At 52.7% G+C, this 15065-nt stretch overlaps 1 pseudogene; it reads left to right on the top strand.

Moving 5' to 3' along the window:
* The first annotated feature begins 11930 nt into the window (after window positions 1–11930).
* Window positions 11931–13051, top strand: LOC144118523 (uncharacterized; annotated as a pseudogene).
* The last annotated feature ends 2014 nt before the right edge of the window (window positions 13052–15065 follow it).

Here is a 15065-nt window from a genome sequence, read left to right as displayed (position 1 = left end):
TTTTTCAGATATTACAATCCAAGTTTGGCTGGAGAGAAGAATTAACTGCGTGAAACAAAATATTTCCTTATACAGTGTTTCTTTTGTCGCTAGATGGTGCATATTATGAAGCATTAACAAGAAAAAAATTACAAAATGAATTTTCAGTGCTCACATATTTATTGACATTTACAAATTTACAGACATTCGCGCATGAACAAAACCATGACATAAAACAACAGTTTAAATACCACAATACAAGCAAACCTGGTACAGTACATGCATACAGTTACCAATAATGCACGCAAGCAGCAGACATTTCGGACAATGCTGCTCCTTCTAGGTGCTTAGGCGGGACCAATGGTTGCTGCTCGCTCTGTTGTTCTGCTCACAAACTCCCTGATGACGTCGTCTAAGCTTAGGAATGCCGTTCTTTCTTTGTGTATATGCACAGTCATAAGATGCGATAACCTCTTTTGAATCGTTCGGTTGCGCAAATACGTTTTGATTCTGCGCAGAGCGCTAAAAGAACGGTCCCCAGAAGCGACGGACGCTTGTATGGAAAAGAGAAGCTGAACATACCTCACGACCTGAACCATCAACTCGCGAATGTTTTGCGATTCCCTTTGCAGGATCTCCAAAATGCCCAGAGTTGTGGTAGAATCAGCACCGTTTTGAAGAGTTGATAATAGCATAAACTGCGCCGACAGTCTGCAAAAATCAAAATCAACTGCATGCACTCCCAAAGCCGCCTCTAGTTCATCTGCTCTATACCGACTACCTCCATCGGCGCTAGTTGTCTTACAGTTTTACGAGCTGTTTTATGCCCGGCTGCTCAAAACGCTATTATGTTTCACTTATGATTCGGTCGGCAGTAGCGAAATACTCCTTCCGCAGCGCGGCCTTAACGTCAAGTGTATGGGGGTTATTCTTGTAGTAACGCTCAAAGGGCTAAAAGCAGTAGTCGCTCTCTAGCACGAGCGTGCCAGCCCTAGCAGTCAGAGCTGTGACCCCCAACCCGCGGTGCGGTAAGTCGCAACAACGGCGGGTTCGGACCAGAGGGGACAAACACGAGTATTCTACTCGGATGAGCGTTTATTGCTCCCGAGCAATACAATTAGCAGCAAGCAACAAAGCAACCGACGCAACGAGGGAGTGTTCCGCTCGCGTACGGGGGTGAAATGCACAAAAATGGTGGAACGCACATATAATGGTGGGGGGGGGAGGTTCTGCTCACCTCGCGTGGCTCCTCGCTCACGGCCCGCGGCGGTCAGTTCACACACGGTGGCCGGGCGATAACGGCAGCGGTCTCCGTGGTAGATTTGCGTCCGTGCGTGTGCACCGCTCCGGCCAGAAGACCAGCGGGTCCTGGGAGAACCGCGCGACCGCGCCTTCTCCCGGGATGTGGAGAGGAGGTCTCTCCGTGCTAAGAGGGGGCAGCGTGAGTGCCCTTCCTCGCAAACCTCCCGAACGGCGCGCACATAACATCGCGTGATAATTACGCGCGGCCGTTACTATGGGACAGGGAATTCGCGTGTATCCCCACAAGTGCAACTGGCCGGACAGGTCTATCAGTCGTCTCATACCACGTAGGAGGTTTTCTCGGCCTTGACATACGAGGTTCCTTCAGGCCTAGGCGCGCTGCTGTTGTGCTCGTGTGCTGACACAGCTTTTTCAAACTCAGTTTCAGAGCGCAACTGGGAGATTGCCTTGCAGAGAGCCTCTGCTGCCTTTTTTGCACCTGCGGCGGAATATGTTGAGCTCTGGAGAGCCCTTGCTAATTCTTCACAAGGCCCAAAGAAGGCTATGGAAATGTGGATACCTACCAGGGTTTCAAATTTCTGCAAAAGCTGATCGTAACCTCTAAAAATAGGCTTGCTGCTTTCTGTCACTGAACCTGGTGTCTGCAAGAGCTCCTTGAGTGTCTCTTGGACTCTGGCGTAATTCTCAACGAATCTTTGCATCGACTTGACTCTAGCGGTCCATCGCGTCGGGCAAAGCGGCCGTAACATATTTGGCCTTGATCCACTCTAGACAGCTGACTCACGTCCTGTGCAGGGAGGAAGTGGTACCGGCCCACTCTGTCTCTTGCTTTGCAGCGGACGGCGCGGTTTTTGGCTAGCTCTCTTTGTGAACCATCACTTGGTCACAGCGTCACAGCTGCTGATTGCAGTTGTTGGATTAGATACGCAGATGAGCCGGCACAACGTGGGCACCGATGCAGTGCTGCATGTTAAGAGGGCTCACCAGCTACGAGGCAACTCACATTTGAACTTCTGTCGATAGATGGCAGCACTTAAGTACCACAAAAAGGGCGGAACTTCTATTACCCCTCCAGGTGTGTAAATTCTACCGCGACACGAAAGTATTAATTCTTCCGCGAACAAAAAGTAGGGCCGAGAACTTTCTGTGTATATGATGCCAAAGCAGGGACACGGAAGCAGAAAAGAATAATCTGTCTCAAAGGGTGGTGGTCACAGAATGAACCTTCTTCCAGTAACCCACCACTCAGCTGCCGCAAGGAAAGCTACGTTTTCCGGTTTGGGCCCCCCTAAGCTCCCTTTTGGGTCCTCCTAAGCTCTCTTTTCTGCGAAAATACATTTGCGATGATAGGGTGGGATATACAACCTGTAGTTAGAAGCAGTGTTGATTTCACCTAGCCAGAACAGATGAGTGTGAGTCATCTTTAGACAGAACTTGGGAACACCTCCCCTTCCGCACTTCGGCCGGCTATTCCGTATTCCGCGTATTCCTCCGTCGTCACACTGTCAAGATATCGTGGGCGGCTGTGGTGTTGGTTGGCGCCGAAGTTACAATTAATCGCGCCAACCTGCCCACCACTGCACTCTCCGTAAGTTCGGAGGGGGAGGAGCGACAAACTTCTCCACCCCGCGTGCGAAAGATTGTGATTCGACGGCTGACCGGCGATAGGGGCCACGCGTGATTAGTCGTTGACCGGAGGCATGAGGCGTAGGCAAGTTCCGTAGCGAATTAATTTAATTAGGCAAACAACCACCAAGTATTACAATATGCACGACAAGGTAGCGCCGTACACTGACGTGACGCAAATAACACAAGCACCAATTGAACACGTTAACACAACAAATAACACAAAGAAAGAAACATCAGGGCGATTGCTATAAAAAAATGTTACGAGACGGAAATACAGTACAAAGGATTACAACGAGAAACACAGAAAGCAAACATACAAAGATAAAAGAGTTGAAGTGAGTGGTGAGAAACGATGGCTTAGCTGCGGAGTGGCAAGGTCCGGTCGCAGGGAGCGTCGGGCTGCGGTTGCTCATCGCGGGGCTGATGGGGGCTTGCGGATACGGGCGAACTTGAGCCTCGCGTCTTCGGTACCACCGTCGCCGCGCTCTACGCGTCAGATCTCCGCCTAGGCTCCTTGCCGACCACTTCCCTGGCTGACCTCACTCACGACCGCACGCACCGAAATCTCCAGACCAACTGCCAGCGCGCGGCGTTCCCGTCGCCCCCTTCGCATGGCAAAGAATGAAAAAAACAACACAGGGAAAAAAAGACTCTTCAGGAGCCACGCACAGAGGAATGCAGCTCCCAAAAAGAAAAAAGAACACATGAAGGAATGTCGAAAGAATTCGACACAATGCCTTAATCCCACGAGGAGTCATTGGGGGCCGCGAACAGTGCCGGGGCATTCAATCTGCTTCTGCTGTTCCCAACACGTGCAAGCGCTTGCCACCTGTACGGCAACAATGCTAGGGGGGGGGGGGGGGGAGTAGTTTTGAGTGACCCCTCCAGCGCTATGGTGAGAATGCCGTTCCCCCGCGGGGGAGGGGGAAAAATTTGTCGACGCCGCTCCGCGACATGTTTCTGGGAAACAAATGTCAAAGCTGGACAAGGCAGGCATGAACTTTGTGACACAACCCCCACGAAAAGAATGATATTTTCAATAACATTCACAAACAAAACACAAATTTCGTGCATGCACACACGCTCCTGGTGGACAAGCCACCTCAGATGAAAGACGCGCACATCACTGTCGCCAGCGCGCACCACCTCGTCGTATCACAAGTTTTCCACGAAGGCTCGCAGGATAGCGCACCGACACACGCCTCATGCACTGCCGCACCTCACGCAGTCACGTCCCAGTTAGTCAAAACAGTTCGACACTGCACATTCGGTCGTAACAGTCCAACACTGAAACGCGACCACACGCAAACATCTTGCGCTGCATAACATTTCAAAACACTACCAACAATGAACAAAATAACAATAAAAAGAAATTTCTAACTAAGGGTGAAACTGGGCCGTCGCAACGCGTTTAGTTCACCCCATGGCTAGTCACACCCGGCTGAGGTATCTGCGCCGACGTTATCTTTTCCCTTAATGCTCTCGACCCCGAAGTCGTACTCCTGTAGGAGCAGCGCTCAGCGAAGCAGCCGTGAATTCAAATACTGAGCCTCGTTCAGATATTTCAGTGGCTGATGATCTGTCTGGACGGTGAATCGTTTGCCGTAGAGGTAGAAATTGAAGCGCTTGATAGCCCATACAATGGCCAAGCACTCCTCAACTGCTGCGTACGCCTTCTCTCTGGTAAGTAGCTTGCGACTCGCGTACGCGATGGGATGCAGAAGTTCGTCCTTTTCCTGCAACAGTACTGCCCCAACCCCTTGGTCTGAGGTGTCGGTACGGAGTACAAATGGCTTGCTGAAATCCGCAACCTGTAGGATGGGGGCCTCTGAGAGCAGTTGTTTCAGGCTGTTAAAGGCTTGTTCTTCGTTATCCCCCACCTAACGCTGTTTGGTGCGAGTTTTTTGGTCAGGTCTGTCAGAGGTGCGGCAACAGTTCCGTAACTCGGGATGAATTCACGATAGTATCCCGCTAGGCCCAAAAAGGCTCGTACTTGGTGTTTGGTTATCGGTCGTGGGGCTTGGCGGATCCTGTCCAGTGTTGATTCCATCGGGCCAAGGGTCCCCTTTCCAATCGTGTGACCGAGAAAACCCAGTTGATCGACGCCGAGTTCGCATTTCTTTGGGTGTATGGTCATCCCGGCTTCCCGGATTCGCGTGAGAACCTGCTCCAGTGCCTTGACATGGTCCTCCCACGACCCGGTCGCTACGAGCAGGAGTCGTCGTAGTAATGATAGACGTTGTCTATCCCGTCTAGGAGCTTCCTCATCAGTTTAGGAAAGACGGCTGGGGCGGTCTTGATGCCGAAAGGCATGCTCCTGAATTGGTAAAGGCCACTGGGAGCCGAAAACTCCGTCTTTTCCCTTGAGTGATCGTCCAGGGGGACCTGCCAATAGCCCTTCGCGAGGTCCATCTTAGAGAAGAACTTTTGCCTCCCACCTCCGCGATCAGCAAGTCGGCGCGGGGGATCGGTTCGGCGTCGGCGACCAGTACCTCATTTAAATCTCCTGAAATCTACGCAAAAGCGGTTCGAACCGTCGGGCTTCTTTATCAAGACTGTTGGGGCATTATACGGTGAGCGTGACTTCTCGATCACGCCCATCCGCTGCATCGCGGCAACCTCCCTCTCAACTTCCTGACGCCCTGCGAAGGGAAGCAGGTACTGCTTAACCTGGATGGGCTTGTTGGTGGTAGGGGTCAAGTTGCACACGGCCCACGTGGTGTATCCGGGCCGATCGGAAAACAGCTCCTTATGTCGAGAAATGAGGGACCGCAGCTCCTGTGCCTGTGGTGGGGTCAGTTTCTCGGACGCCGCGACATCGCGGTGGTCGGCTTGTTGCCCGAGAGGCCATACCAGCGCCCCATCGTCTATATTGGAGGCTACCGCCGCAACCACCGGCACGTGAGAGTCGGTTTCAGGGACCCGGCTGAAGTATTTCTTCAGCATATTGACATGAAATGTTTTTGGGTTGCCCTCAACATCTATCACGTAGTCGACTTCTCCCATTTTCCCTTTAACAACATAGGGGCCCTTCCATTTCTTCGTGAGCTTATTGTGCTCGATGGGGAGCAGTAAGAGCACCTGGTATCCAACCTGCAATGCCCTCGACTTAGACCCGCGGTCGTAATACCGCTTGTATCGCTCACCTGCCTCTTCTAGAGCCTCATGTGCCATCTGACAGGTCGTTTCGAGCCTCTCCCGCAGGTCAATCACATACTGGTAGGCCGTCTCAGTCTCCTCTTCCAGTTTGTCCCCCGTCCACAATTCCTTCAGTATAGTGAGGGGGCCTCGCACATTCCGCCCGTACAAAAGCTCGAACGGGGAGAACCCAGTGCTTGCCTGGGGGACCTCCCTGTAGGCGAACAAAAGCGGCTCGATAAACCGATCCCACTCCTTGTGCTGTTCTGTGCACATGCGGCGGAGCATCTTCTTGAGCGTCCCGTTGAGCCTTTCCGCGAGGCCGTTGGCCATCGGGTGGTAGGGCGAGGTGGTCTGCAGGCGAAGAGACAGCAGACGGCCCACTTCTGCCATGAGTTCCGAGGTGAAATTCGACCCTTGGTCGCTCAACATCTCCTCCGGAACACCCACTCGGGCGAAAATTTGTAAGAGAGCCTCGGCTACCCGCTCGGTCTCGATGCTGGGCAGGGCGACGGCCTCTGGGAACCGGGTCGCATAGTCGACTAGCGTCATGATGTAGCGATTCCCCTTCCGAGTTGCGGGCTTGAGGGGCCCAATAATATCGATAGCCACCCGGCGAAACGTCGTGTCAACCAGAGGCATTTTCTCAAGGGGCACCTTTTTGACTGATCCCCGTGGGGCTGTCTTCTGGCGGCTGTCGCACGACGCCACAAACTGACTAGCGTAACCATGCACGCCGGGCCAGAAGAAATCAGCCAGAATGCGGTCACAAGTCTTTTTGTGCCCCAAATGACCTGCCATCAGTCCGCAGTGCGCGAGGCGGAGAACCTTGTTTCGGTGCTGAAAGGGGACAACCTGCTGTAAAGTTCCCGAGCCTGACTCTGGTAGGAACTGGCGATAGAGCATGTCATCTCTTAGCAGAAAGGTGGACGAGCCCCCTCTCTTGCACCGGACCTTTCCCTCTTCCCTATGCATCTGAAAACAACGCCGGAGGGTCTCGTCCGCTTGTTGGTCTCGGCTAATCTGCGTCGGGGTGACTTCTGCCATCGCGGTTGGTACTCGTAACTTGCGGAACGCCTCCGACGATTGCTGCCTGGACTGTTGACGGGTGGTCACGGCCGCCTCGGGTGCGGGCTCGTCCGGGGTACTTGGCTGTCCCTGTACGGGATCCGATGCACCCGCTTCGGCCCCTTCGATACTCAGGGCTATTCCCCTCCAAGTCGCGTCGGGCTCGGACGGATGCCTGGCACCGTCGATATTCCCGAGAATTAGGTCGAACAGTGGCGATTCCATACATCCAGCCAGCACCTCTCCCCTATAGTAAGGTGTGTCAACTTGAATTCGCGCCTCGGGTAGCGTTTTGACCGAGCGGTCCACCAGGTAAACGGCTCGGTGTCGGCCAGTAAGTTGGGACTTTGTTACAAGGTCTCGGTTGACAATAATATTGTTACACCCCGTGTCTCTCAACACATTTATCCTCTGCCCAGCAATGAGGCCTTCAACGACGGGAAGGACCCCGGACTCTTGGGCCCTGCCGAGGTTCACCACTGACAGGAACTGGCCATCTTTCAGCTCTAGATAGCCGTTTTGAATGCAGGCCGACACGTCCTTTGCTCCAGGGCGTGCCCGGTTGCACTGCTCAGGATTTCTCCGGCTCTCCTTGCAATGCGCCGCGACGTGCCCCGGTCGCGCGCAAATGTAGCAGCGTGGTGTGGATGATACTGCCGCGGGTAGCGGTTTTTCCTGGTGGCCCTTGCAGCCAGCGTCGGAGGACTTGTCTACGGGCCGGTCCTCACGTTTCAGTTCACGCCAGCCAAAGTATGTGGACCCCCTAGCAGTGACATAGTTGTCTGCCCTTTGTAGCAGCTCATTCTGATCGCCCGCCGTTTTCTCCTTCAGGAATGCAGCCATCGACGGCATGCAGTTCTCTAGAAACTGCTCCCTCAAAAGAAGGCTCTTGATACCCTCGTAGGTCTGCTCGCACGAAGAGAGCTGTACCCACCGCTCCCACTAATTCTCTAATCGGGAGAAGAACTGGGACGGAGTTTCGTGCTCGTGGGGGCTTCTGTCCGGAACTTCTGTCGAAATCCCTCCTCCGTCAAGCGGAAACGAAGCAGAAGAGCTCGCTTGACCTTGTCATAGTCTACCGCATCCGCTCCCGGCATGCGGCCAAAAACGCTCAACGCCTCACCCGCAAGGCACGTGCTAAGGGCAGTAGCCCACTGGTCTCGCGGCCACTTCTGCGCCTCCGCGACTCGTTCGAACCGTGTCAGGTAGGCGTCCAAGTAGTCCGTTTTATCGTTAAACGGCGCCATTAGCTTATGTGGACTGACGACCGTGAAACGCGATGTAGGTTCGCTTTGAACCGAAGCGGAATCTGAACCAGCGCTCCCACCACCCTCGCCTCTCGCGTGGAGAATTTGTAGTTCAGCGTTCAGTTCGAGCATTCGACGAGCGGAGCGCGCCTTGTCCCTTTCTTCCTCCTCGAGCAGCCGCTGCTCTTCTTCTTTCATTAGCTCGCGCTGTTTCGCGCGCTCATCTCTGAGGAATTCCTGGAGGGTGACCCCCTCGAAGCCTAGCTGCTTCCCGAGAGCAATTATGTTTTCTAACTCTGCCATTGCACCAACGGTTTTTTGTTCTCAGTTCTGACAGTATTTGAGATATTACTTGAACGCTATGCCTCGCGGTCACGGCCAATCGTGGTCCTGTCGCAGACGCCAGTTTGTCAAGATATCGTGGGCGGCTGTGGTGTAGGTTGGCGCCGAAGTTACAATTAATCGGGACAACCTGCCCACCACTGCACTCTCCGTAAGTTCGGAGGGGGAGGAGCGACAAACTTCACCCCGCGTGCGAAAGATTGTGATTCGACTGCTGACCGGCGATAGGGGCCACGCCTGATTAGTCGTTGACCGGAGGCATGAGGCGTAGGCAAGTTCCGTAGCGAATTAATTTAATTAGGCAAACAACCACCAAGTATTACAATATGCCCGACAAGGTAGCGCCGTACACTGACGTGACGCAAATAACACAAGCACCAATTGAACACGTTAACACAACAATTAACACAAAGAAAGAAACATCAGGGCGACTGCTATACAAAAATGTTACGAGACGGAAATATAGTACAAAGGATTACAACGAGAAACACGGAAAGCAAAAATACAAAGATAAAAGAGTTGAAGTGAGTGGTGAGAAACGATGGCTTAGCTGCGGAGTGGCAAGGTCCGGTCGCAGGGAGCGTCGGGCTGCGGTTGCTCGTCGCGGGGCTGATGGGGGCTTACGGATACGGGCGAACTTGGGCCTCGCGTCTTCGGTACCACCGTCGCCGCGCTCTACGCGTCAGATCTCCGCCTAGGCTCCTTGCCGACCACTTCCCTGGCTGACCTCACTCACGACCGCACGCACTGAAATCTCCAGACCAACTGCCAGCGCGCGGCGTTCCCGTCGCCCCCTTCGCATGGCAAAGAATGAAAAAAACAACACAGGGAAAAAAAAGACTCTTCAGGAGCCACGCACAGAGGAATGCAGCTCCCAAAAAGAAAAAAAAGAACACCTGAAGAAATGTCGAAAGAATTCGGCACAATGCCTTAATCCTGCGAGGAGTCATTGGGGGCCGCGAACAGTGCCGGGACATTCAATCCGCTTCTGCTGTTCCCAACACGTGCAAGCGCTTGCCACCTGTATGGCAACAACGCTAGGAGGGTAAGTGGGAGTAGTTTTGAGTGACCCCTCCAGCGCTATGGTGAAAATGTCGTTCCCCCGCGGGGGAGGGGGAAAAAGTCGTCGACGCCGCTCCGCGACATGTTTCTGGGAAACAAAGGTCAAAGCTGGATAGGGCAGGCATGAACTTTGTCACACACACGCAATACAAGCCTGGTGACCGTGTTCGAGTGTGGACGTCGATTCGACGACGCGGCCTCTGTGAAAAGCTTTTTGCGCTCGCATTGTTTGGGCTGCCAGTGTTTATTTTGCATTGTCTTTGCTGCTGTTGACCTTACTTTTCGTTTAAGCATCTGGCCGATGCTTCTTTGACAGAAGGAATGCCGCGAAACTGTTGCACTACTGTTTGTTCGAGTTCAAAACCGTTGGCGCGCTGGAATATCACTTTGTTAGGCGAGATGCGATCAGCGTTAGCTAGAAGGAATGCAGCCAGGCGCAACTATTTCGACGTTATTCTGGGTTGATGTAGTTATTTTTGGCGCCTTATCTTGAAGGTTCCTCTTCGATGACTACCGAGCACGTTTGTTGCTATCGGCGTAGCCGAATTCTTCAGATTATTTAGGGGCTATAGTCACTTCAGTAACTAAATTACTGTTGAAATACTTCTTTTCATGTCTTCTTCACTGCTTATCACCACGGAACAAATCAGACTTGGGTAAAAGTGTAAGATGTGTGGTTTGCAAAAGCACTGAGATCGTCCTGTTTCTATTCGTGGTGACTTTGAATGTGAATTTCGTAATTGCACAAGCGACTACCAACTTTTATGGGCAAAGTTGCTATTAGTGGTTTGCTGTTAAAAATAATAAATATTTCAATTGAATAGAAGATGGGCGCGGCAGCCACGCGAACCGCGTGTGCTCTTTCTGTACACAAAAACAGCAGCGCACCTGAATTGTCATGACGTCAGGGGTTTGAAAGCGAAAATTCCACACCTTCTATGGTTTCCGAAAAAGTCTCATTGTGAGCTCTGCTTTTTTATGTTCTTTTATATGTTTTATATATTATATACTTTTATGTATTATATATTTTATATATGTATTTATATAGCGCCTTTTCCGAGCGTTTTTCTGATTGAAATATGCGACCTTTGGAAGCGTGGTGCAGGAGGTGCGACTAGGTGTGGCGCATACCGAAGCGCATCTAATTGGGAGAATAAAGACAGTTGGGGAACGCTTGACAGATGCGAAACCGGTTCAGAAGCAAAACTGGATGATTTTACCAGCCAGGCCATGAACGTTTGACATCACATTATTTACACCACAGAGATGTCTTTTCTGCAATCCGCGAGCTCCTTTCTGCAGATAAGATGCACCCATGCTTACCCACGTACAGTGGACAAAACCTGCACTGATAACGCGAACATTCTGGCAGAGATATGCCTGGTCGCGAGGGGAATTGGGGAAAAAGAGCGACACTCGACCAAAGATTCGTTAGAGAACCGAAGTTTCGATGCCAATCTGTCACATTCTGGTTTCACTAGCTTGTAGCCAAATGCGAACGTTGGCTTCGACCGGTTCTCATGACGTCGCAGTTGCAGTGCAGCAGAGGCTGAGCACGAAAAGAAAGGAGACGGTTCTTTCTCCCCTTGATGTGGGCTGTTGCATTGCCATACATAGCTGTCCGCGAGTACAGCGTGAAATCGCAGGTGATTGGCAAGTGCCTCAGTGAAAGGAGGTTAATCGCCACGTCATGAGAATCAGTCTACGCCATTAGCCCTGTTTGCATGAACCCGATAGCTTCGGGTCGATTCGGGGATCGGGTTGAGCATGGTCAATCCAAACCAAGCAGTGCGTGTTTACATGAGCTCGATTTTAGCGATTCGAGACCGGTTCAGCTGTAGCGACACCAAGCGTCGAGCAAGCAGTGGCAGCCTCCAAGATTGAGGCACGCCATCGCTGTATCGAAGGCGCGACGGCGCACTTGGAAAGCAAGTTCGCATTTATCCTCTCCCCTGGTTTTTTTCCGGGCCGGCAGCGAGCGAGTGCGGACGCGGACAGATCGGCTCCCGCCTTCGTAAATGTTTTCGGTCTGCTTTTTGTGTCACCTATCACTGAAATGCACGCCATTCGACACGGTTTCTTCTGAGCACTTCCTTCGGTGAGTGGCCCTTGTGCGCAAATTGTGGAACTTTTTGTGTCGAGCACGCCGCGGCGACGCTAGGTGCGGGTAGGCTTAGGCCTAACCCGACGAAGGGGGGCATTATGCCCAAAGTAGAAATGGTGGTAGGAGAGGAAATCTCCGAAGAAGAAGCCAACAGCCCAGGCTGGGCGACAGCGTTAGGCAAGAACAAGACAGCTCGGCAAGAAACGCCAGTTTCAACGAGCAAGAAATCCCACGTAGGCTCGAAGGGTGGCTGCCGCACTGCTGCCCCGCAAGGCGTGCTACAACGTCTCGCAGCCTCGTCGAGGCTCCCCAGACTACTGAGGGAGCACATACGAATTATCGTCCGCCCAAGGGGCGGGTTGGATGTCAAGAAGATAAGTCAAATCAGGCTGGCTCAAGCCTTGGCCATGGCGGCTGCACTAGCCCCCACAGAAACTGAGGGCGACATAGTCTGCCCTAATTTCACTCAAAACGTTCTCATCGTCTCCACCCCGGAGAAGAAGAACGCCTCCGCTTACGCCAGGATCCAGCAAATCCACATAAGCGAAGGACTATACAAGGTGGCCGCATACATCGCGGCCCCAGACAACACCTGCAAAGGGGTCATACGAGGGGTCGACGCAGACTTCAGCGAGGCCCAACTCCAGCGCTTGATCGTCAACCATCGTAACCCGACGGCTCTGGAAACCAAACGAATTAAGAACACCACCACAGTGGTCGTCCTCTTCGACGGCATGAGAGTGCCTCTGTTTTGTGCGGCGTCAGCATGCTAAGCTGCACGCTCTACAAATGCCAAACTGAGGTGTGCTACGCGTGTGGCGGTTTGGGACATCGTGCTGACGTCTGCCCTAACCCCCCGAATAAGGATTGCAGGGACTGCGGACTAACCTCACCACCTGATGACCACCAGTGTTCGCCGAAGTGCACCCTCGGCGGCGGACCATATCTTACGGCGGACAAAACGTGTAAGCAGCGCTTTCATGTCCCATACGTCGTACGGAGACGCCGACGGCGTCGTAAGCGCGCCAAGAACAAGCACCAGCAGCAACAGCTGGCCAAGGAAAACCGGGCCGGTGACTCCAGCGCGGCGGGAGCCCCCAGGAGGGAGCGTTCCGTCACGCCAGCTGGTCGACAACGCAGCCTCTCCAGAAGTCAGCAACGTAGCCACTCCAGAGGGCGCTCTCGTTCCCGAGGGCGCTCTACCTCCCGGGATGGATGAATGGATGGATGGATACGGCTGAACCCTTTAAATCGGGCGGTGGCTCAAGCCCCCTAGCCATGACATGAAATTTTACTCTTCTCTTGATTTTAGCCACCAATCAGATAACCTTCGCTTGGTTATTTCTACCCGCTTAAAATCTTCTTTCTCTTCACTGTGAAGCCCTTTACAGATGGATGGATGGATGGAAAAACTTTATTTTCGTCAGAGAGCATGTGTGGACGATTCCGTGTCAGATGGCCATCAACCCATGGCTGACGGCGACCTGGGTGGCCCACTCCACGGCCCTGGTCTGGACGACCGGGTCTGAGCTGGCCAACACGGCCTCCCACTGCTCGAGGGAAGGATCACGCATAATGTCCGCCGGTGGCGGTGCTATGCTACAGCTCCATAATATGTGGTCATAGGTTGCCAATTCGTGACACCATTTGCACTCCGGCTGAATGTCCGGGTAGATTTTGCTCAATACGTATGGGTTGAAGAAACATCTAGTCTGCAATCGTCGCCAGACGCATTCCTGCGCCTTCACCAATTGCTTGTCCGGGGGTGGGTAAATCCTCCGCTCAAGTCTGAAATGATTAGTAATGTCATGAAAGGATACCAGCCCACCTCTCGTGGACCTTCCCGGGACGTCCAGCTCACCTACTCGGCTGACGAAACCTCGAGCATTCATGTGAGCCGTCTCGTTCCCAGGGTTCCCAGAGTGTGCAGGTACCCAGACAATTTCCGTCTCCGTAATCCCTCGCTCCGTGGCCCGATTCAGCAACCGCGACGCTGTGACAGATATTCTGCCCCTCACCAAATTTCGGATGGCTGTTTTTGAATCGCTGAAGATCAGGTCAGCATTACTACTAGTCATAGCTAGTGCTATCGCCGCTTCCTCAGCAGTTTCTGGGGAGCGGGTTTTGACTGATCCAGAGGCGATCAAGCGTCCTCGCCCGTCCACCACCGCAATTGCAAATGCATCCTTGTCCTTATACTCGGCGACATCTACATAGACTGCCCCGTTGTACTTCCCGTACTTAGCATGTAAAGCTTTGGCTCTTGCCTTCCTGCGGTCCTCATGATGTATTGGATGCATGTTCTTGGGCAAAGGTTTTATGTACAAGCCCTTGTGCATTTCCCGCCTCATCTGAATTTTCGTGTCACCGGCTGGAACGTCAACTCCAATGCCGATCCTTTCCAATATGTCCCTTCCTGCTTTTGTTTTTGAAAGCCTACCGAGCTGCATCACCAAGTGCGCCTCCCGTAGTTCTTCTAGGGTGTTGTGCACCCCTAATCCCAGCAGCCTTTCGGTAGACGCATTTTGAGGCAACCCAAGGGCCGCTTTATACGCCTGCCTAATCATAGCCTCCACCTTTCCTTTTTCCGCCGCGTCCAACTTCAAATAAGGCGACGCATACACTATTCTACTGAGCACAAATGCCTGCACTAGCTTACACAAGTCTTTTTCCTTAACACCTCTCTTACGATTGGCGATTCTCCTGATTAGCCGCACGGTAGCATTGACCGTATTTTTAAGCCTTTGCAAGGACTCGCTATTCTTCCTGTTAGTCTGCAGATACATACCCAGGATCCTGATCGTTTGGACCTCAGCGACCGGTACTCCCCCCACTTTCACCTCTAAAGGTGGTGGCGGCGTATAGTGCCTCGCATGTATCCCTCTTGGTTTATCCCTCAGAACAAAAAGCTCGGACTTGGGCTGAGAGCACGAGAGTACTGCTTCCCCTGCTAGCTCCTCCACAATATCCACCGCCTGTTGCAGAGTTTCTTCCAACTGTGCGTCACTGCCTCTTGTTACCCATAGAGTAATGTCATCCGCATAAAATGTATGTTTAAGTCCCGATATCCCTTGCAGCCTGGGTGGTATCTTGATCAAGGCGAGATTAAATAGGAAGGGCGATAATACCGACCCTTGCGGTGTCCCCCTGCCCCCCAATGGGAAGGGATCCGATTTCATTTCTCCGACTACAATCTCCGCAGTCCTACCCTCCAGAAACGATCTGATGTACCG

Source organism: Amblyomma americanum, chromosome 1 (assembly GCF_052857255.1).
Source record: "Amblyomma americanum isolate KBUSLIRL-KWMA chromosome 1, ASM5285725v1, whole genome shotgun sequence".
NCBI classification, from domain to species: domain Eukaryota; kingdom Metazoa; phylum Arthropoda; class Arachnida; order Ixodida; family Ixodidae; genus Amblyomma; species Amblyomma americanum.
The sequence above is the reverse complement of the archived record's forward strand: the minus strand, read 5'-3'. Positions and strand labels throughout refer to the sequence as shown.